Source organism: Myodes glareolus, chromosome 23 (genome assembly GCF_982192425.1).
Source record: "Myodes glareolus chromosome 23, mMyoGla1.1, whole genome shotgun sequence".
In the NCBI taxonomy this organism is placed as follows: Eukaryota; Metazoa; Chordata; class Mammalia; order Rodentia; family Cricetidae; genus Myodes; species Myodes glareolus.
In genome coordinates, this window is record NC_142048.1 from 51,852,671 (window position 1) to 51,876,489 (window position 23,819).

Sequence of the window (23,819 nt, forward strand, 5' to 3'; positions counted from 1 at the left end):
TGCTAGTTGTTAGTTTAAAGAAAAGGGCTGTTTCACACTCGAGTCAGGACCAAAAAAGAAAGAAAAAGAAAAGGGCTGTTGCAATTCTAATAAGTAGAAGAAGATGGATATTGGCATGTATTTGTCAGGATTATAAAAGGAACAGCACTGACACATACATATATCTATATTAAATCTACTATATCTATGTCTATATCTATATGTGTAATTTATTATAGTGGCTTGGAGGATGTGGTTCAGGCAGTCCAGCAATGGCTCTTTCCCAATGGAAAAGTTAAGAGTTAGGTAGTTGTTCACTTTCACACGGTTGAATATCTTCACAGTCCCATTCTGATGCTGAAGTCCCCAGGAAGCCCTTAAAGAGCTGCTACTTTTCAGTTAGTGTTGGAATCTTGAAGAAGTGGATTCCAATATATCTGAAGGAATAGCTCAAGACACGTAAGCAAGAGTGAGGGAAAGCAGAGAGAAAGCACAGAGGCCAGATTTGGGATGATTCTTCCCACTTCTAATGCTCAGTCAAGACAATTACTCACAGGCTACCCAGCTGCTTAATTTTAGTTAATTCCAGATGTTGCCAAGATTGGCCATTCCTAGGGGTCTGTAAAGGTGACCTGGAACTCCAGATCATCCCTTACCTACCTCTGAGGTCCTGGGTTTGCAGTTTCTCTATGCCCAAGGCTGGATCCTCCGCATGGCTCTAAACAGTGTAGGCTACCAGTAAGGGTCTCTTTCTCAGAAAACGTGTTTGTTTCTCTGATCATTTCTGGTCCCTAAATTGATTCCCCTTATGGATTGTTTTTGTAGGACAAACAGAGAAGCCTTTTCAAGCATCTTCACTGGTAACTTTCATGTGTTGTTCCTGTTCTTTCTAGTCTGAGATCTGACTGCACATCCATTACCCCCCCCCCCTCTTTCTTCTTCCTTCTGCTCCAGGCTCTGGCTGACCACTCTCTGGGATGTTGAGCCTGCTCCTTAAAAGTTGCCTGCAGCACAGCTGCCTGCTATGTTTCTATTCTGTGGAATGTGTCTACAGCAGCTTAAACCTCTGTCTATGCTGATAAGCATGCATTCACTGGTTGCTGGCCAATGTTCTTATGTAAATTCCAGCCTATGTGTCTGCTTCTGGAAACTATAGAAAATTGAGGTTTTTGCCTTGCCAGCACAGGGCTTCCTTCTCTACTAGTGAATTTTTCTTCCTTGATGTCTTCCCCTATCCTGCGGACAATCATTATGTGTTTTGTGACCAGGGCAGCTTTTAGGACCTAGAACTTTGTGGAAGGTCCTTGGTTCCCCTGTTTCTGTAAGTGCTGGGAACAAAGATCCACTGCTGTTCCCCAGAGAGATGTTTGATCCCAACACTATAATGCCTGTCTTTTTATGTGCCATTCAGCGGTGAACAAGTACAATGCCAGCCTATGCACAGAGCCCTACAGTTCCACTGTTCCTTCTGCCATCCCATTGCTAGAAAGCCTTCAGCTTTCGCTGTGAACTCAAGCTGTGCACCTAAGTTCATTCTGCTGTATGTTCCTCTGAATTTATTACATCAGTTTCCAGATCCATTCAGTCTGGTGTGTTGGAAGTCATCTTATTGAGCTTGGGGTCCATAGCAGAGCACCATGGGTGCTGTGGTTCTCACAGAAAAGGCAACCCCATCAGTTGTGGGGCCCACAAGTCTAAGATCAAGCTATTGACAGGACTGATTTCCCTAGAGGTCCTTTTCTGTGGTTCCCTGTGTCCTCACAGGGTCTTTCCTTTGTATTTGTGTCCTAATCTTCTCTCATTAGAAGAACATGTGTAAACAGAGATTGCACTTTTGTTTCCTGGATGCCAAGACCTGAATAATCAGACAAAAACTATATTAATTATAACACTATTTGGCCAATAGCTTAGACATATACCTTGCTAGCTCTTACATCTTAAATTAACCCATTTCTATCATTCTGTGTATCTTCATGAGGCTGTGGTTTACCAGTAAGGTTCTGGCGTCTTTTCCTCGGCAGCTACATGGCGTCTCCTTGACTCTGCCTTCTCTCTATATATATCTCTGTTCAAATTTCCCACCTGTCTTTACTTTGCTAAGCCATTATCCAAAATAGCTTTATTCATTAACCAATAAAAGCAACATACATACAGAAGGACATCCCACATCAGTTTTGTTAGATTCGGAATCACTTTAATGACCTCATTTCAACTTGATCAAGACTATAAAGATGCTGACTTCAAATGCAATCATAGAATGGGACCCTGGGAGTTGGGATTTTTATAGGAAGTTTTGAGAGACACAATTGAGCACAGGCCCATGAGAATATGTTTCAGCATTTTTGTAAAAGTCAGTCTGATTAGAGCAGTATCTGAAACAAAATAACTCCAGGAATTCAGTAATGCACCAATATATTTTTCTGGCTTCTGGGTTTAGTCGTTCAAAGACAGAGTTGTGTCATCATGAGTACTCCAATTCTACTTCATTGGAAGGTTGACAGGGCTATATGAGTTACTGCTTCTTCCCACAGTGGAGCCTTTGCTTCCTCCTGGTCCTTAGATCTCAGCCATCTAGGACAGCGTTTATCTGTCTATCTGTATTCCAGACACTAGCAATAGCATGACTAACTACACGCAGCTGGTAGCAAGTTTTTTTGGCATTTGTATGACACTAGCAGAGAGAAAGAAAAGCCAGACACCTGGATGAAAACTCCAATAATTTATGTCCTAGAGAGAATGATGGATGCCACAACTTCTCTATCCTTCTCCCATTGCCTCTCTGGGGTGGAAACTGGACAGTTGGGTTAGTTGACCCTAAACACTGTCCCTTCTTAGATTCTTCAAATGTCTTTTGTTGCGCTTGTGTTTGTATTTCCAAAATCATTGCTCTGTACTAAGACAGCACCGTTGTCTTTGCTGTTAGACATGATATAAAGCATGATCCACAGCTAGATTCTCATTAAATAACACCTCATTTCTGCTTTGTGATATTTGTACAAAGCGTTTCCCAAGATTCTGGCCTTATCATAGGTAAAAAAGATTCTTATTACCTCCTTCACAGGATGACACTAGGAATGAGATGATACTATGATTACAACAGTTTGACCAAAGGACAGCAGTATGTTTGTCTGCTCCGTCGAAGGAAGCTGTTACTTCATTACAAGTTCCACCCACATCTCTGTAATGTATCTGTATACTTTTGCCTGGTTTATTTCACCTTGAAGCTCCTGGTTTGAACTTCGTAAAGCTCAAATCCAATTGTTAAGTCCCAAGTAAGATCCATTGGTGACATTCTTTAAGCTTCAAGAGAAAGTTCCTTTGTAATCTTGTTCCTCTCACACCCACCCTGACATCTGTAAGCTTCAGTTGAATGAATCACTCATTACTTCACACAGTTATAGGACTTCAAGCCTCGTCTTATATTATTATTGGTGGCCTTTTCTAAGATGTGCCCTCCTCAGCTCAATTTGGTTAACTGTGTTCATCTTCTAAGGCACAGCACTATCTATCAAAATGCCTTTCCCATGCTGAGAGTAAGGGGTCTCCTGTGAACCTCCCTACTTCTCTGGCCATGCTCTCTTTGATTAGTGACTCTAAAGTCCTTGTCTTCTTCTTCAAGGGCAGTGGCCAGAATAGTTTTCCTTTATTTCTGAACTCCAAACAATAGAGTTTCACCCAGACACGTATTGAATGTGTCAATTGATTTAGATGCGTCATCAGGTGACTTGGATGGCAAGAATGTAAACATATTTCTTTATCAAATAGGTTGACTTGGGCAAAAACTAATCCCTTCTTTCCTTTTCCTTTATTATAGAAGCAATCGTGAATAGGGGAATCTTCCATGAAATAGTCTGCTATACCAATTTTTTGATTCATACACATTTTTTGTAGATAATAAATTGGCAATTCAGTCCAATTCAGTACGGAATAAAAGAATTTCAAGGGTCATCTCATGGAAGAAGTATTTGATTTATTTCTTATTGTTCTGTAGAGTACATGTGAGGTAAAAGGGCAGGAAATAAAGGAGAATAATTTTACATAAAATATTTCATAGAACCAAAAAAGTTAATACTCCATAGATATTCCTGTGTATAATAGACTCTCCTCTGAAAATAAATAGATTAAACAATGATTCTCTGAGAACTTATTCAGAGCTCATTCGAGAGGTTTCCCTGTTCAGTAAGTCATTCCATCTCTGGACTCACCAGCTCTAGGTTTTCAGCAGTGCAATAAAAATGTCTGTACCTGTCTGACACAGCTAGTATACTGAGCAAAGTTTCTGTCCGGATGAAGCAGTGTCTGTGATAGACTATTACCAATTCTTTTCTTCAGTCATACCCCAAATGTTGCTAGTTATGATGAACTCCTTAGAAGATTGTATAATTTTTTAAATGGAACCTTAATTGTATGATGAGCACTGTAGAGACATGTTTCACTGACGCTGAAGTTGGCTGTACCTGCCTAACATCACGTAGGCTGGAAGTGAGCAAGCTACTGGTCACTCTTGAGAACACATTCCCTAAATTGCCCAAGCTGGAGGTCAGGACGCAGTCTGCTTAATGTTTCGTGGTACCCTTGTGCTTACACAAAGCCTGCTACAAAGTTTTGCCTTCCCTCCCTCCTGCTCCTTCTGGATTCTGCTCCATTGAGCTCTGTCCTCAGAATATGACACTACACACTTCAGTGAATTTGCAACCTGCTCTGGTCTACTGGGTAGGCTCCAATAGTGGATCTGTCAGCACTATCAAATTTACAGCTTTTCAGCCCAAAACCCGAATTCTGGGTGCTCAATCATAAGGAAACTTGAATCTTTATTGAGAGAGGTACATTAATCATGTAGTTGGAAGAGCTTGAAAAGGGAAAAGGAGATTCTATCTAGCTTTTGCAAAAATAGAAATTGAGGCATTCATCCCATTCAAAATCATTAGCAGCAAGGAATAGTTTCATGCTTGATGACACTGTACTAGACGCTGGTGAAGTTTTAAATATATTTATATTTATTCCTTGAGAATTTCATGCATATATGCAATGGATTTTGATCATTCCCATTTCCAATTCCACAAAAGCTCCACTATGATTACGCATCAACAAGAACAACAACCAACAACTGAAGATTACATACACTGTGATGCTCATAGATGACATCAAAAACCTTTGAATGAGCAGCACAGGCAAAGGTGTCTGCAGAGGTCTCTGTTGGAGCTGTAAGGCTGCATTTTTTCTCTTACAATATGAGAAAGGCCTCTGTAGCAAGCAGAACAGTGTGTGTAGCTCTGCAGGGACAGAGGACAGGGAATTCACTGTATATGAGGTGCAAGGATCACCTTCTAGAGTATTCCATTGCATTGGGCCTTGAAAGGATGATATAGAAACACTCATCTACAGTTTTACCTGCCTGTCTGCAGAAGCAAAGAAATGAGGTGGGGTGGGGTGAAGAGATGGCTCGGTGTTTAAGAACACTGGCTGCTTTTCCAGAGGACCAGTTTCTTTCTTTTCTTTTATTTCTTTTTATGCTTTCTATTTTTATATGAGTGCTCACAACCATCTATAATTCCAGTCCAGAGGGTTGAACATCCCCTTCTGGTATCTAAGAACATTAAACATATATGGTGCATGGGCATATATCCAGGCAAAGCACCCATCCACATAAAAAACAACAAAATATCCATATGGTTGTGCTCTTGGGATATAAATGGAAGAAGGTATGCAAGCATGTTTCCATTTGGAGGAAAGTATAATAAGCTGACATAAGACTGTCAGTGTGAGACTACAGATGCCATTACTCTCTGGGCCAGGAGGGTAAGAGGCCTACAGAGAAGCTTTATTCTTTATATGACTTTGTTTGCTCAAGAGAGGCTTAGCTGTGTTAGTCAGTTTCCCTAATGTGAGCTCCTAGGCTAGAAGCAGTGGCTAGAACTGTGTTAACTTTACAGTGTGCTAGTGTTTCCTTTCTTTAAGGAACTTGTTACCAACTAGGTTCGCAATAAGGTTTGACTAAAGCATGCTCACTGGTGAAGCTACCTATCTGCCTCTGAGCTCCGGGGTTCAGTATTTCCCACATGAGATGCAATGTGGAGTGACCAAGCTTAGTCTTATTCATCCTGCTTCCACTACCTCTTTTCTGTTGCTGTGATACATTCCTGTCAGGGGAAGTTCAGAGGATGAGAATTCCATTAAACACACATGCAGGAAGATGCGTTTATGTCAAATACACACTAGGAGGGAAGAATAATTGAGTGTATAGAGTTAGAACATGTGGAGGTGATCAGTGTGGGGTGTACTGTTGAAAGTATTGTGTAGTCGATAATATTTATAATCTCTATATTATTAACCCAGAAACATAAGATTTGAAGAGGAGAAAAACCATTTCTGAAATGCAGTTTTCTGATATTGAGTATTATTCATACAAATACTTATTAAACTCTTATCCTCTGGCAGATTGCATAATAAGCAAGTAAGTAAACAAATATGATTCGCACAGGTAGAATTAGGAACCATCATCCTATCCCGTCATGTCATGTGGTTTTGTAATAGGAGACTACTGCTTCATTTCCTGGCTGCCCAGTCTCGAATAATCACAGAGAATATATTTTTATTACAACACTGTTTGGCCAATAGCTTAGACATATTCTTAGATAACTCTTACATATGAAATGAACCCATTTCTATTAATCTGTGTATTACCATGAAGCTGTGCCTACCAGTAAGGTTCCAGTAATGTCTTTCTCCTTTAGCAGCTACATGGAAGCTCTTTGACTCTGCCTACTCTCTCTATATATTTTTGTTCTCATTTCCTACCTGGCTTTGCTCTGCTAAGCCATTGGCCCAAACAGCTTTATTCATCAACCAATAAAAACAACACATATACAGAAAGATATTTTTCACTATCTGTCTAAATAAAAAGGAAGGTTTTAACTTTAACATAGTAAAATTACATATACAGAACAGTTATCAAGCAGAAATTTTAGTTACAATATTTACTTCTTTTACATTTGGCAAATTAAAGAAAAATTCTCATCATTTATCCTGTCTTCATGAGTCTAAAATTTTATATCTAATTTATCTTTTATCATAACTAAGGAAAGCTATAACAGTCTGTCTTCAATTCTTCAAAGATTTCAGAAGTTTATAATATTACCCAAGTAAACAGGAAGTCAGGAAGTACATTGTAACCAACTTCCAAAACTTTAGAATTGACAGAAACATCTCACTGCCTAGACAGTCACCCAAAGTTCTTCTTTAGTATTGGGTAGTATTGGAGCATCCATCTTCAGCCTATAGGCCCATTGTATCTAGCAGTTTTTTCCATGAATCAGGAAAATGAAAGACTGTTTTACTTATATTGGCAGTTGGTCAATCAGTTTCTTCTATGTTCTGTCTAATGTCTGGCAGACTCTTTCATGAAGTCGGAACCCTAAAGGACCGTCTCACCTTCTTTAGGCAAGTCCAACAGTCATTTTTCTGTGGGTCCTGCATGTCCAGTATATACAGCATACTATCAAGCAAAACAAGCAAGAGCAATTTCTTGGCTACATGACTAGCCTTGCCACATTAAATCAAATTCCATATCAAGTTTTGTCAATGCTTCTCAACCTCTCTGAAGTCATTAGTGCTGCTAGACATGTCTTACTGTTAAGGAAAGTCTAAGTTCTTAAAACATTTTAAATGTCATATTCTGTAGGTCTTTGAAAGGTTTGAAGAATATCTTTCCATCTGAAAATACCTCTGTATATCTTGAAAACCTAACTAACATGATTGCAAGTTTAACAATTATAGATAAATATCTATTAATCCATAATTTTTAATTTTGTATTACATTTCCAAATGAGTTATATAGCCATAATACCTTAAACAAGAGTAAAAGATACATATAACAAAATTAAATTTGTATGAATAAACAAAAGTCCATACCAATGCAAAGTATTCACCTCTACATCATATCCCCCTTTAACTGAAAATATACACTTATACACAATCATTTTTGGAATTTGGGCATTGTTTTTTCCAAATTGCTTCCTTCTGTTTGTTGGGTGAAATATTTTTAGCATTTCATGGAGCCCTTTCATGGGGACTGGTTCCATCAAATCACATTAGCCTGGAAGGAATCCACTGGTTCCCATACTCTGTGAAAACAAAAGCAGAACCTCTTTTTCAAAGCAACATATCCTTGGATTCAAATTTTGAAGTCTAGATACCTTTAAAATATATATATGTTGGTTTAGCTTAGCATCTGTACAATGAAATTTTTCTCTGTAGTTAGCTCATTCAGTCAAAAAATTCAAAGAAAACACAGTAATATGCATAATCCAGATTCTGTATATATTGTCCATATTTATGTAGATTTTTAAGCCCTCTTTACTCCTTTAATATTTAATTGTCTGTACTCTTTTATATTACTTTTACTGTCTCTTCAAAGACTTTGTTTTATTTTTTCCTATACTCTTTTTTTCTCTCCCAAGCGTACATACATTTTTTAAAAATATACTGTGACTCAGTAAGAGGTTTATTTTTCTCTGAATATGTGTTTATTTTGCATCTGTAATCATTTTCTGACCAGGAGCACCTTTTCAAAAAAATGCTAAGTGGGCATGTTTAGAACCTACTCCACAGTCCTGCCTGTTTGCTCTACCCAGTCCAACATGGAGGAGGCATGATCACATCCTCTGCTGCCATGCACACCATCCAGCTTCAGGGCACACAGGTCTATGTTGCCATTGAGAAAATAGTACCATGCTGATCACAAACCTCATTTAAGTATAAACCTCCCAAAAGAGCCAGAATTCATTCATTTCCCAGTTTCCCAGACCCCAAAACTTACAAGAAAACATTTTAATTACAACACTGTTTGGCAAATAGCTTAGACATATTCCTAGCTAGCTTGTACATGCCAAACTAACCCATTTCTATTAATATGTGTATGGGAGGCTGTGACCTACCCATAAGGTTCTAGTAGCATCTCTCTTCTTAGGCAGCTGTATTCTCTCTCTCTCTCTCTCTCTCTCTCTCTCTCTCTCTCTCTCTCTCATTGTGTTTAACAGGGAGTGGTCCCTGAAGGCAAAAATAGACCAAGGGATGAACAAGGGCTCTGAGCAGAGAGGTAACACAAAGAACACGCAATAAATTGTAGCATGATTAATAGCAACCCAGAGATAGCATATTGGGGTTCAACCTGAAGACCAGAAAAGCAAAGCAGCCAGCCACTGGCTCTCACCTCTACCTCAGTATGAAAATGGTGGTCCTGCCTCCAGGAATCCTCAGAATGAGACTGAGCCTGAAACCGGTTGCCTCCTATCTTATAGTCCTCTCTAGTACTGTGAAAGGTGTGCACCACCACCTGGTTTCTACGACAAACTAGTGAGGCTACTGGGATTAAAGATGTGTGCTACCACTACCTGGTCTCTATGACTGGTCAGTGCGGCTGTTTTACTCTCTGATCTCCAGGCAAGCTTTATTTATTACAATAAAAAAAAAGAAATATCATTACATTAAGTCACTCCTCCAAATGTATATCCTGTGCCAAGAAGCTGAGCACTCAAATTAGGGACTACACTGCTGTCATTTTAGCTCTGTCAACCCCTTCACAAAGTGTGTGTTCCCAACACTTTGAGTGGTTTTCTGTTCTTTCCCCTCTCCTTCGCCATTTCACACAAAATCCTACTGCCTACTCTTGGATTTGCATCAAATGCAAAGTATTTGCCCAGAAGTTGTTCTTGATTTTCTGAGGGAAAGAAAATTTTATTGTAGAGAATCTCTGACCAATCTTTGTCCTCATGTGTGCTTATTTTTTCTATTGGTTTTAACCTTTAGTAAAAATATTGCAATTGAAACAGACAAAGAAGAATGATTACTGAGTTGTTTTGGTTAAATTTAAGGAAGCGAAACCACAGTAGTACCTTCCCTTATCTCTCTTGTGTGTGGTGAGAGCAAGCACATGGCCTGGCACACAGGCAGAGCTCAGAGGACAACGTGCTGGAACAGGTTCTCTCTTTCAACTCTGTGGATTCTGGGCGACCATATTTGGGTCTTCAGGACTGACAGTCAGTTCCTTTACCAGTTGTGCCATCTTGCCAGCCATACTTGAGTTTTAAGCAATAAATATTTATGAGCATAAATTTTTCCATTGTTTTTTAATATGATTGTGTCACGCTTAAAATAAATTACAGCTCAGCTTATGTAAAACCCATCCTCTCCAACAAGAATTACATTTAATAGCATTTTTAATAGGTTTGCTTATTTTATGACACCAAATTTATATTACACATGCATGCCATAATTACATTTTTAAGAAATATGTTCAAAGCTTCAAATGTGTTGAACCTGCTTTATGAAGAAAATCATGTAAATATAATTTTAACTGCTAAAGAAATGGAAATCCATAAACTTTGTTGGACATCAGCAAAATCATGAAAAGAGAGCCACCATGAGAAATTAAACTTATTTAGAATAGGGGAACACCATTTCTCTATTGCTGAGGTGGAGACATTAACACTCTATCATCTTCAGACAGATAATCTCAGTTAGGAAATATTAATTATTTTGATAGAAGCAATGTTTTCCTACTGGAAACTTTGTAGGAAAAATTTAATGACTTTTCTTTTTCTATGTACTGTGCCCTCTCAGCATTGTTTCCTTTTGTTTTGTCTATACTTGGTTGATACTACACTGGTCAGAGTTTCCCAGGACCATGTGTTTTCCATTCATTTAGGAGTGATTAATTGCCATTTTTCTACTTGCAGATCTTTAGAGTGAAAACATTTCGATAAGATTTACATTCACACAAGTTAAATTCCAAAGTAAAAAATAAATATGCACAAGTACAAAGTTGGATGTACAAACCCTGACCATCACAGGCAGGCATGAGTTTGGTGAGATTTTTCGAGAAAAAGGTTTGTGTCCAGACCATGGAGCAAAAGGAATGGAGGTCAAAAGTCAGTGGGAGGTGAGGATTGGAGGTTGTCTCGGATCTAAAGGTGGTTTCAGATCTGTGGGTATGCAGGTCATGGTGGCCCTTTGGTGGGCTCTTGTGGAGGGCTGGCCAGACAGTGTGCCTCACAGGGAACGCCAGAGACTCACAGCTGGAGTTGGGACTCTACATCATCCTACAAACTGTTCAAAAGCTGTTCTTTGAGTCAAGGGACATGTTTGATATTGACTATAGACTTCAAGCAGGTTTTCATTGCCTATATGGGAAAATGGAATTAGTTTTCTCAAATCCAGCTTCCCAGAATCCTTGGCTGGATAGAGGAAAGCAAAGACCTGGGCACGTGGAAAAATGTTCCGGCTTATGTTTGTGTTTTTTTTTTCCAGTGTCATGGACATTAAGTTAGCTGACAGTCTCTGTAGTGAGACAAACTGTATGGTTCTGAGTAGTGCTGATAGAGGGTAAAACTGCAGTTATGTGCCAGGGTGGGCACTAGACACACATTCAAAATGGAAATGAATCAACCCACACACACCAGATTCCTTAGAGTGGACCAAGCAGTGGATAGCTTTAAATGAGAGATTTTTTTTTCAAGGTAAGGAAGTGGAGATGAAGACTTTCTCTATCACACCCAGGTTTTAAGAGATTTGACTTCTCAGGATCCAATAGCCAAAACTGGACAACCAGAATTCAAGAGCATCTAGCAATCAGTTCTTCAAACTTCTTCCTCTTGATGTACCATAGACCTCCAGGCTCTGATTCAGAATCTCACCCTTCCATTCTGGCCACATGGCAGGCAGCTGTCTTTTCTGCTGTTACCCCACATTTCCCATGCTCTACTCTTCTTGTGTGCATATGCATGATTGAAAGGAAGCACACATGCCCCAAACAGGAGGTGGCCACATGAGGAAATCTGGCCATGGGTAGAATGTACGAATTTGTGTGTGTGTGTGTGTGTGTGTGTGTGTGTGTGTGTGTGTGTGCACGCAGGTGTGTGCTCATGTGCACACATGCAGCATGTAAAATCCACTCCAGATTGCTAGGTAGATGACATGCATTAGCTAGCTACCTAGGAGAAGGGTATACAGATCAGTGTTAAGAAAACTTCTAGCCATGGAATCCCTGAATTCCTGGCCCTCCTCACAGTCTGGCTCTCACAGACTTGCCTATTGCCTGTGCTTCAGGGATTTTTAATGCATACATACTAAAACCCGCATGGTGCAGGAAAATTGGGGATATCTTTGAGAGCAACAGACCTTTACTCTATTCCTGGGTGGGCTTGTAAGGAGTTAGGGTGCCTAAGTCACATGGTCACACTATACTTCTACTGTGTCAGTGGCATTCAGTTTTTTTTGCTTTGCATATTCAAAGAATGAGATTCTCTTACCACAGATTACAAGCTTTAGAAAAAGTATTTCATTAGACAAAGCTGATAAGAAAGAAAAAAATCAGAGCTCCTAGATATCAAGAATGGGCTCCCAGGAATGGGAAGACATTGTGGACCAATGACTTGGAGCTGACAAGGTAGATGCATGGAAAGGGAGGACTGGCTAGTCCAGTTCCCACTCCATGTTTCCTGGTGTCCATGTGCCACCCAGCTTCAGCGTCATCCTCAGGATGGTCTCAAGAAAAGGGAGATGAAAAGATTAGGAAAAGCCAGACCCTTTCCTAGGATCTCTAGATTCTGGTTAAGAAAGAACCCAGGTCATTCTATCTTAAACACAAGTGACATCTCTGCTCCGTGACAAAGACAAGACTATTGTTGTGATCAAGTCACTTTAACAAAGGGAAATGAAACAAAACAAAAGGAATTCACTCTTGTGCCAATTTCTATCTCCTGTTGTCATCCTATGTTCTTTACACATATACACACCACACACAAAATTACTATGCAAACACAACACACACATCACACAGTCAAAGCCCTCACACGTATTAACATACCTCAGATACATCCTCTCATTCTCCAAGCCACGGGTGCCCCCCACATACACAGCATCACATCCTTGTATAGACAACATCACTCACTGTAAACACACACACACACACACCCTACACAAAAGCTAATTTTGTCTGTACAAACCTTAGCAACATGGACTAGGGGGATGGCCCAATTGTTACAAGCCCTTGCTGCTCTTACGATGCGTCCATGTTTGGATTTCAACGCCTACATCAAGGGGCTCATAGAGCTCGTAATTCCACCTCCTGCACTAATGAGCACAGAACCCCCTCCCCCACACAAATACACATAATTAAAAATAAAATAAATCTTTAGAAATAACTTAGCAGCCTTGTCCTTTGATGGGGAGCAGTCTCACTGAGAACTTTTGGACTAGTAGCTTCTGGGGAAATATACATTTCACATTTATAGACAGAATCATGCATTTTACATCTCACAAGTGTGAGACTGGAAAGTTAGTGCCAGAATACTTATTATGCTCGATCACAAGACTGGAAAAGAACAGACATAAACAGGAAATGAACTATTCAGACCACAAACTCAGAAGCTAGTTTGTATTGAACCTGTTTTTGAAAGCTTTCTTAACATGTGGATTAAATCATCAAATCTCTCCAGATTCATGATTTTGAAGTTTCTGTGTTCCCATCAATTTTGCCTGCTGTGAACTATGGCTTGTGGGTAAGGAGCACATAGATAGAACAACACTCTCTGTTGTGGCAAGATGGACCTTTAAGCGTGCTGGGCTGTCTGCTGTATTCTCAAGCTGAGAATGGAACCTCAGACAGCCTGGGAAGTCATAATCGTTAATCACCTACTGCTCATGAGACTGGGTCTGGTGCTTCCTGTTTGCAGGATGTGAGTGTGCACGCTCATCACATTGGTTTAAGTTGGGTGACTGATGTGTCCCTTCCGCTCATGAGGCAATTAAGAGATGCACATATTTCACACCTAAATATCTGGTAATTAAAACTACTCATAGCAATAATGTCATCAGACACTTTATGGGTCCCTGGTGAGTCACCTCTGATCTTACCACGTTGAACTTGTTGACTGAGCCACGATCCATAATGATTTGTGTATAAACAGCTTGCTCTTAGAAAACAGTATAGGGCATGATATTTCATCTCCTGCTAAGGAGGGCATCCAAGTGATGGGTATTTTTCTCTATTTCCTTTCTGTTTTTCTCTCATTGTAATTCTTTGTATTTATCTTTTTTTCTTACACCTTTAAGATATATTTTAATTAAAATATAATTGCATCAGTCCTTTTGTATATTCAGGCTCTCTTTCTCCAACCCTTCCTATGTATCCCCTTAATCCAATTCTCTCTCTCTTTCTCTCTTTGTAATTGTGTGTGTGTGTGTGTGTGTGTATGTGTGTGTGTGTGTGTGTGTGCACATGTACTAGGTGTGAAATCTCTTCAAGGCCAGCACCAAGAATAAGAACCAGAGCTGGAGTTACAGGTGATTGTGAGCCTTCCTATTATATGGGTGCTAAGAACCTACCACAGTTCTCTTAAAAGAACAGTAGGTCTGTTAACTGATGAATCACTTTCCAGCCCCAGACTTCGTCCTCATTAAACTTGCCTGATTTAATAAATGGAAGCATTCTTTTTTATATTTTTTTAAAAAGAAACAAGACTATCTCTTTCATTTTACATTCCAATCCCAGTTCCCACTCCCTCCCCTTCTTCCATTCCCTCCACCTCCCGTCCACCCCCATCCATTCCTCAGAGAGGGTAAGACACATTATTTGAGGAAGAGCCAAGGCTGTCCCTACAATATCTAGGCTGAGCAAGTTATCCATTCAAAGAGAATGGGTTCCAAAAAACAAGAACAAGCATCAGGGATAAATCCTGGTGCCACTGCTAGTCACCCCCACAGTGCCCCAGCCATGCAACTGTTAGCAACATTCAGAGGGTCTAGTTTGGTCCTATGATGCTTTATTCCCTTACTGGCTAGAACTGGTGAGCTCCCATTAGCTCAGGTAAACTATTTTAGTGGGTGTCCCCATCATGGTCTTGTCCTCTTTGTTCATGTTCTCACTTCACACTCTTCAACTGGACTTTGGGAACTCAGCCCAGTGCTTCACTGTGGGTCTCTGCCTCTGTTTCCATCAGTTGTTGGATGAAGGTTCTGTGGTGACATTTAAGATAGTCATCAATCTGACTACAAGGCAAGGCCAGTTCTGGCATCCTTTCCTCTGTTGCTTAGGGTTTTAGCTGGGGTCATTCTTGTGGTTTCCTTGGAATTTCTCTAGTTCCAGGTTTCTTGCTAACCCCATAATGGCTCCCTCAATCAAGATATCTCTTTTCTTGCTCTCTGTCTCTGTCTTTTCTCCATCTCATCCTGTTCCTTCAAGTTCTGCTCCCCTCTCCCTCTCTCCCCTTTTCCCCTCCTCTTCTCCTTCTACCCTCCCTTCTCTCTCCACCCCCATGCTACCAATTTTGTCAGAAGAGCTTGTCTATTTCCCCTTCCTAGGGGAATTTATAAATGTTTCTCCTAGGGTTCATCTTGTTACTTAGCTTCTCTAGGGTCATGAACTATAGGCTTCTTATTCTTTGTTTTGCAGGTAGTATCCATTTATGAGTGAGTAATTATCATGATCTTCTTTCTGGGTCTGGGTTACCACACTCAGGATTTTTTTTTTTAGTTTCATCCATCTGTATGCAAATTTAAAAATGTCATTGTTTTTTACTGCTGAGTATTATTCCATTGTGTAAATGTACCACATTTTCTTTACCCATTCTTCAGTTGAGAGGTATCTAGTTTGTTTCCACGTTCTAGCTATTGCAAATTATGGTGCTATGAACATAGTTGAACAAATGACCTGTAGTATGAATGAGCATCCTTTGGGTATATATCCAAGAGTGGTATTGCTGGGTCTGAGGTAGGTTGATTTCCAATTTTCTGAGAAACCACCATACTGATTTCCAGAGTGGTTGTACAAGTTTACATTCATACTAGCAATGGATGAGTGTTCCTCTTACTCTGCATCTTTTCCAATATAAGCTATAACTGGTTTTTTTGATCTTAGCCTTTGTGGAAGATGGCATCTCAGAGTTATTGTGATTTGAATTTCCCTCATGGCTAATGATGTTGAACATTTTCTTAAGTGTCTTTTGGCCATTTGAGATTCTTCTGTTGAGAATTTTCTGTTTAGCTCTGTACCACATTTTTTAAATTTGATTATTAAGAATTCTGATGTCTAATTTCTTGAGTTCTTTGTATATTTTGGACATCAGTCCTCAGTCTGTGGGGTTAGTGAAGATCTTTTCTCATTCAGTAGGCAGTCTTTTTGTCTTATTCACTGTTTCCTTTGTTTTACAGAAGCTTTTCAGTTTCAGGAGGTCCCATTTATTTATTGCTGTTCTCAGTGTCTATACTACTGATATTATATTAAGGAAGTGGTCTCCTGTGTACATGCATTGAAGGCTACTTCTTATTTTCGCTTCTATCAGGTTCAGTGTGACCAGATTTATACTGAGATTTTTAATCTATTTGAGCTTGAGTTTTGGGTATGGGGCTATATATGGCTCTATTTGCATTCTTCTACATGTTGACATCCAGTTATGCCAGCATCATTTGTTGAAGATGCTTTCTTTTATCCATTGTATTATTTTAGCTTTTGTCAAAAATCAGGTGTTAATAGATATGAAGATTAATATCTGGGTCTTTAATTCAATTCAGTTGGTCAACCTGTCTGTTTTTATGCCAATGCCAAGCTATTTTCATTACTGTAGTTCTAAATAGAGTCTGATGTCAGGGATGATGATACATTCAGATGTTTTATTTATTGTAGAGGATTGTTTTGGCTACCCTGAGTTTTTGTTTTTCCATATGAAGTTGAGTATTATACTTTCAAGGTCTGTGAAGAATTGTGTTGGAATTTTGATGGAAATTGCATTGAATCTATAGATTGCTTTTGGTAGGATTGCCATTTTTTATGTTGCTCCTATCTAGCAAAGAGCATGGGAAATCTTTGCATATTCTGGTATCTTCTTTAATTTACTTCTTCAAGGACTTAAAGTTTTTGTTGAACAGGTCTTTCACTTATTTGGTTAGTGGCACTCCAAGATATTTTATGTCATTTGTGGCTATTGTGAAGGATGATGTTTTTTTTATTTCTTTCTCAGCTTCTTTATCATTTGTATATGGGAGGGTTACTGATTATTTTGAGAGAAATTCAAAGCAATTCCACTAAAATCAGCAACAAGACAAAGCAAGCTCTATATCTGTTCAACATAGTTCTTGAAGTACATCAGAAGGAGATCAAGGATATACAAATTGGAAAGGAAGAAGTCAAACTTAAATTTGCAGATGATATGATAGTATATGTAACTGACCCCAAAAACTCTACCAGAGAACACCTAGAGCTGATAAATACCTTCAGCAATATAGCAGGAAACAAAAGCATTCTAAACAAGTTACTTCTACTAATAACTAAGGAATCAAAATAAATACAGCTGTGAGCTCCATAATATCTGAGGGGCGCATTCTCCTCCAGCCCTCACGTGTGTCATGGGCCAGATCAGACTAAGTCTTTCTTTCCAGGATGGAGATTTCGACAGCAGGTTGTGTTTAGTGAGAACCTAAATCTTAATCCATGTAGGTCCTGATAGAATTCATATACCTTTCAATTTGACACATGAAAGGCTAGAGGACTGTTACTGAAGACATCAATGACTATCCAGGGAAACTGCTTACTTACCCCATGTATTTCCTAAGGAGTTGGACTCTGAGTCTAAATTCTGAAATTCCCTGGCCTCAGTTTATCAATGACTGCTCTTTCTTCTCTCTGATGTCCTCCTGACTGCTTCCTCTCCTTCATTCATACATTAGCTTTCAAGTTTGTTCATCTCTAGGATTTCTTTATGCTGTGTTCTGACCACAATCCCTAGCCCTGGAGATAGTGTCAATTTGGCCACAAACAGGATCAGAATGTCTGTCTGGGAAACTAAAAGATTTTTGTTTGTGATTAGCTCTTCTTCTCTGTATAAGAAATTTCCCTTCATTTGTGCATCCATTTCTTGTAATTAAGAAACGTGCATCAAATCTGACTTCCAGAAGCTGACCCAGGGACCTAAGGATGCTACTGGGTATTGTAGCTTCCCTCTGAAGTCACAGACTTAGACTGTGTTTGGGTAGCAGCCTCCCTCTGACGGGTGGTAGTAAGGGTACATCTGTTGCTGAACCTTCTAGGGTAGGAAGCAATGAACACAAGATTCCTGCATTAGTTTCCAAATGAGTCGAATGCAGGGACTGAACAAAAAAGCTTCCTGATGGAAGTTCATATTTCCTACAAAAATTACGGTATGGGAACACTGGCCAATTTTAAGGCTCTTGGACTTCATTATCACGGTGAGAGCTGAACAAAGATTTAAAGATCACACAAGTTTAGAATTCTGACATACACCATTTCAATATAGAGCACGGGGACTTTAATGAAATCAGATTGAAAATAAAACAAATTGAAGAGGGCAGGAGACCTCCCTTCCAATCAGCTCTTCTAGGATTCCGTTGACAGGCTGAGAGGGACTGTGGAAAGTCAGTAATTTTTGCCCCTGGTGCTGGAAGAAGTGTGCAGGCCTCCCCCAGCCACATAACAAATGGTATTTGCACAACAGAAACTTCATCACAGAACGTAAGGTCAGAGAGGGGGGAAAATCCAAATAACCTCTGCAGGCAGAGAGGTCCATCAATGATAAGATTGTTAAGAAGGGAACCTTCATGATGGACACAATTACTAAACGCGGTGCAAACAGCGGCTGCTGTTGAAATACGTGTCCGTCTAGGTGAGCTGCTGGGCGACTTTGAAATGGCTGGCTGTGGTAGAGGTTATCAGAGAAGAAAATTAAAGTAAGGCTTACTGCCGAGGCTCACCATCTCTCCACCTATTCATTCTGCTGACAGGTTTGGTTTTGGGTTTAATTTCTGCTTCACAGTACATCACTCTGAGTTTGTTGCTGATTTGTGGTTTCTGCTGCTCAGGTCCCTAATGCTTTAGCTGCCTGCACTTGAAGTTAAAATGTCCTGTACTATTTTATGCTGTCATACAGACAGGGTAAAATCATTAAAAAATATTCATATACCGTTTCAAAGGTACATGTTTCAAAGGCACACCTGTTTCATGGTTTCAGATACTATAAGGAGGAAGCTGTTAAATCGTGACTCTATTGACTAAGTAGTGGTCACAAATGCTGAGTTTTTAAAATGATATTATGAAATAATTATTTTTAAAATATCATACATACATACATACATACATATACTGTGCCTCTATCATGCCCATTTCCTACTCCCTGGCAGTAGAAGGCTGCTTGTTTGTTCTTAGGTGCTCATCCCTGAAATAATCACACAGAAACCACATTATGTTCAATACTCTTTGACCAATAGCTTAAGTGTATTTCTGGTTAACTCATATCTTAAATTAACCCATCTCCATTATTTTGTGTATCGCCATGAGGCTGTGGCTTACAGGGTAAAGTTCTGGCATTTGTCTCCAGCAGGGCTTCATGATTTCTCCTTGACTCACCCTTCTCTCCCCCAGCTTTCAGTTTAGTTTTCCATACCTACCTCTGTTCTGTTAAGCCATTGGCCAAAAGCAGCTTCTTTATTAACAAATGGCAATAAAACATATTTATATCATACAGAGGGCAATCCCACATCACCTCCTCTTTTCTGTCTAAATGAAAAGGAAGGTTTTAATTTTAACATAGTAAAATTACATATAACAAAACAGGTGTCAAGCAAGAATTACAGTTACAATATTTATGTCTACTTTATCTTTTATCATAACTAAGGAAAACTATAATTATAACTATCTGTTCTTCAACTCCATCAAAGACTGCAGAAGGGTATAATACTATCTAAGTAAACAGGAAGTACATTATAAGCAACTTCCAAAACTCTAGAATTGACAGAAAAATCTCACTGTCTGGACAGTCACCCAAAGTTCTTCTGTATCTTTTGAGTATCCATCTTCAGCCTATAGGCCCATTGTGTCTGACAGACTTTTCCATGAAGCGGGAAATTTCAAAGACAGTTCTACCAATATTGGCAGTTTGTCAGTCACTTTCTTCTGTATCCTGCAGAATGTCTGGCAGACTCTTTCATGAAGCAGGAACCCCAAAGAATGCTCTCACCTTTAGGCAAGTTCAGCAGTCATTTCTCTGTGGGCCCTGCATGTCCAGTTCATACAGAATAGCATCAAGAAGTCCAGGCAAGAGAAGTTTCTTCCCAAATAGCTAACAAACTTCATAAGAAGCCTCTTTGATGCCCATCTTCCTCTTGAAGTAATTGGTGCTGCCAGAAGCAAATGTGTCTCATGTCATGAAAAGTCCTAAGCCCTTAAACCACTTTTAAATGCCATATTCTGAAGATCTCTGAAAGATTTGAAGAATCCCTATGTAACTGAAATATAACTCTATATATCTAGAAAACCTAACTAACATGACTACAAGTTTGACTATTATAGATAATTATCTATTGATCTATATTTCTTAATTAGACATTACATTTTTAAATGAGCTGCACAAACACAACATATTAAGAACAGAAATACATATACACATTATAACAAAATTAATCTTAAATTTGTATCAATTAATTAAGACCCATACCAATGCAAATCTCTAAATCATATCTATAGCATACCCACTTTTAAATACAAACAAATATTTATAAACAATATTTGGGAATATGGGCATAGTTCTCTCCAAATTACTTCCTGCTTTTTGTTGTCTAAAGTAATTTTTTGTGGGTATTCACCACAAACTTTCAAAAGGTCTTGGTCCATCAAACCACATTAGTCTAGAGAAATCCACAGGTTCTCATCTTCAGTGGAAACAAAAGCAGAACCTCTTTTCCAAAGCAAGAAATACTTAGACCCAAATTTGGAAGTCATGATACCTTTATGTTGGTTTATCTTAGCAGCCCATACAATGAAATGTCTCTCTCTACTTAGCTCCATCACAGTCAAGAAATCCTAAGAAAACACAATAATATATATAATCCAGACTCTCTGTGTGTATTTCATCTTTACGTGGCTTATTTGTTTTTACTCTATTACTTCTTAATATTTATTTAATATCTTTACCCCTTTAATCTACGACTGTCTTTACTCTGTCTCTTTTAAAGACTGCGATTTTTTATAAACCATTTTCTTCCTTTTAAAAGTATCTATACTCTTTTTCTTCTCTCTCCCAAGCATACGTACCTTTTTTAAACACACCATGTTTCATTTAGAGGTCTTTTATGTCTGAATCATTCCTTATTGAGTATCTCTAATCCTTTTCTGACCAGGAAGGCTTCTTAAAATGCTAAATGCTTCTTAAAATCCCAAGCAATGGCATTGCTAGGGCCACTATGGACCTACCTGCTTGCTCTGCCCAGTCCAACATGGCAGAAGACCATTGACCTCTGAGACTGTCGGTGGAAGTCATGTTCATCATCTCTGCTCTAGTAACCAATTGTCCCATGCTGTCACCAAGTAGCATGCAACACGCTTCCCACAAACCCCATTCAAGTGCTCGGCCTCCTGAAATTACCAGAGGTAGTGATGTCAGGGCAGCCTAGAAAGCTGCCATTTTGAAACGGCAAGGTTTTTGCTGTTACTGCTGAGTCAGGAAATCTCTTCAAAGAATCATGCCTTTGCTTGTTTCTAGCAGGGCCAGGTGGGACAGAGACCTCAGGCAACACTCTGTTCTCCCCAGAAATCCCTCAAACACAACACAAGTCCCTCATTCCTTTATTTCCTATTTATGAATTTTTAAATTTTTCTATTTCAGAAAGGATGTTTTCTTGAGCAGACCTGTGTGTTTTAGGCTTGAGTACAGCTTGGCTTATGGATTATCCTTTAGGCTTTAAACTAGTAATTTTTTCTAGAATGTAATTTCATTATATATTTTAAATTTTTACAAGAACCTTTGAGGTCTTAAATTTGAATTTAAAATGTGACCTATTACCACACACATATGTGTATGTTCGGGGGAAGTGTTCTATCTGGCATCTAAACATGCTGCATCCTTTGCCCAGTTTGTTCATTTGACCGGACAGGTGAAAGGAGTGACTGTTCTAACAAAATCGACTTCAAACTAAAATCAATCAGAAGAGATAGAGATGGACATTTCATACTCATAACAGGAACAATTCATCAGGAAGAAGTCTCAATCCTGAATATCTATGCCCCTAATATAAAGGCACCCACGTATGTAAAAGAAACACTTCTAGAACTCAAGGCAGTCATCAAACCACACACACTAATAGTAGGAGACTTCAACACATCTCTCTCACCAATGGACAGGTCAATCAGACAGAAACATAACAGAGAAATAAGAGAATTGTTGGAGGTATTGAATCATATGGACTTAACAGACATCTATAGAACACTCCACCCAAATAGGAAGAAATATACCTTCTTCTTTGCAGCTCATGGAACCTTCTCGAAAATTGACCACATACTTGGTAACAAATCAAACTTCCACAGATACAAAAAAATATTAGTAATCACCTGTGTCTTGTCAGATCACCATGGATTAAAGTTAGAATTCAACAACAATGCTACCCCCAGGAAGTCAACAAACTCATGGAAGTTGAACAGTCAACTACTAAATCTTGTGAGTTTCTTTTTAAAAATACAAGTTAGACCATTAAGATCCTGAAAAGACTTTCCAGGATTGGTTAGAAACCCACTGGACTAGGATGTTTTATCATGTCTCAAAAAATAGAGTAAGTCTGTGAGGAAAACAAAACAAAACAACAACAACAACAACAACAACAACTAAGAGGATTGGCTACAAGCATGGGCCTGGAGACACACAATGAGGCGTGACACTGATGGAGTAGAGGGATAGACTACATAAAGCTCTTCTCCTCCAGTTCGTGGGACATTAATGATGCCCCCAGCTGATTGTTCTCTGAAAAGCAGCTTCAAGCACCTTCTTCCCCTTGTTTTTATCAAGGTAATCTGTCCCAGGGATGAAAGGAAGAGGCAGAGTGTGCCACACTTCCTCAGAGAGCCTTCCCTTTTCACCTGTAGAATAGTTTTAGTTATCTTCTGAACACAAAGAACTAAGTGTTCAAAATGCCATGAGAAAACTCTTGAGACTCTACAGAGAAGTTAGGTTCGAGTTATTGTTATAACCATATTAAAGGAGCGGTTGGGTTGAGAAGACTAACCAAAGACAAAGATGGCCTCTGGGACCTCAGTTGGTAGGAAACAAGCAAAGGCATTGGGCAGCATGGATGCTGGGCTTGGACTAGCCACAACCCGATTCTGTCTCATACACACTTTTTTTTCTTAATTTTCTTTTGTAGCTTTCCAACACTATGTCTTTTTCCAAAAATATTCATAAAAATGCATTGGACACTTTTCAAACTCTCCAGAAGAATTTGAGAAAGCCATCTCTCTTGTTATCTCAACAAGTCTAGAAAAGAGTCTATAACAAGAAGGCCATGTTCTTTGGCTTACTATGAAAGTATGAACAATTTGAGATGATATAATTAAGTACAATGTGTGCAAAACCATCTCTACCCTAGGTGAGTACAGAGTGAATGCTCCAGCTTAGTGAAGTTGATTTGCCATATCCAGAAATCTGAAGATAGACAACTTAGTTGTTCAGTTGAAAACAAACTGATGGCTTCAGCTTGGAGGTACATGCTGCTCAAAGTAGGATGCTGGGTGACGAGACATGGCGCATGTATAAAGAGTCAGTGTGTGATTCCAGTCAAAGCTAATGCACATTAGAATGTGCTAATAGCTAGGTATGTTTTGTGATATGAAGATGGTAATGGAAGCCAAGAAATTGATGCCAAGCCTTCTGTCTCTCACCCAGGGCACATGCCAGTGGACTGTGCGAGACACATATAGAACCATCTGCACAAATAATGCAGAGTCTTGAGATCCAGGTCTATCCCCAGCTCCATAATTGGCTCACCCTGTGAGGTAATATAAGATGATC

The 23,819-nt window shown here is 39.2% G+C and overlaps 1 protein-coding gene across 2 annotated transcripts in view; it reads left to right on the forward strand.

Moving 5' to 3' along the window:
* The window catches only part of Csmd1 (CUB and Sushi multiple domains 1), a 1,511,659-nt gene that overhangs the window by 225,180 nt on the left and 1,262,660 nt on the right, over positions 1 to 23,819 (forward strand). The window lies entirely within an intron of this gene.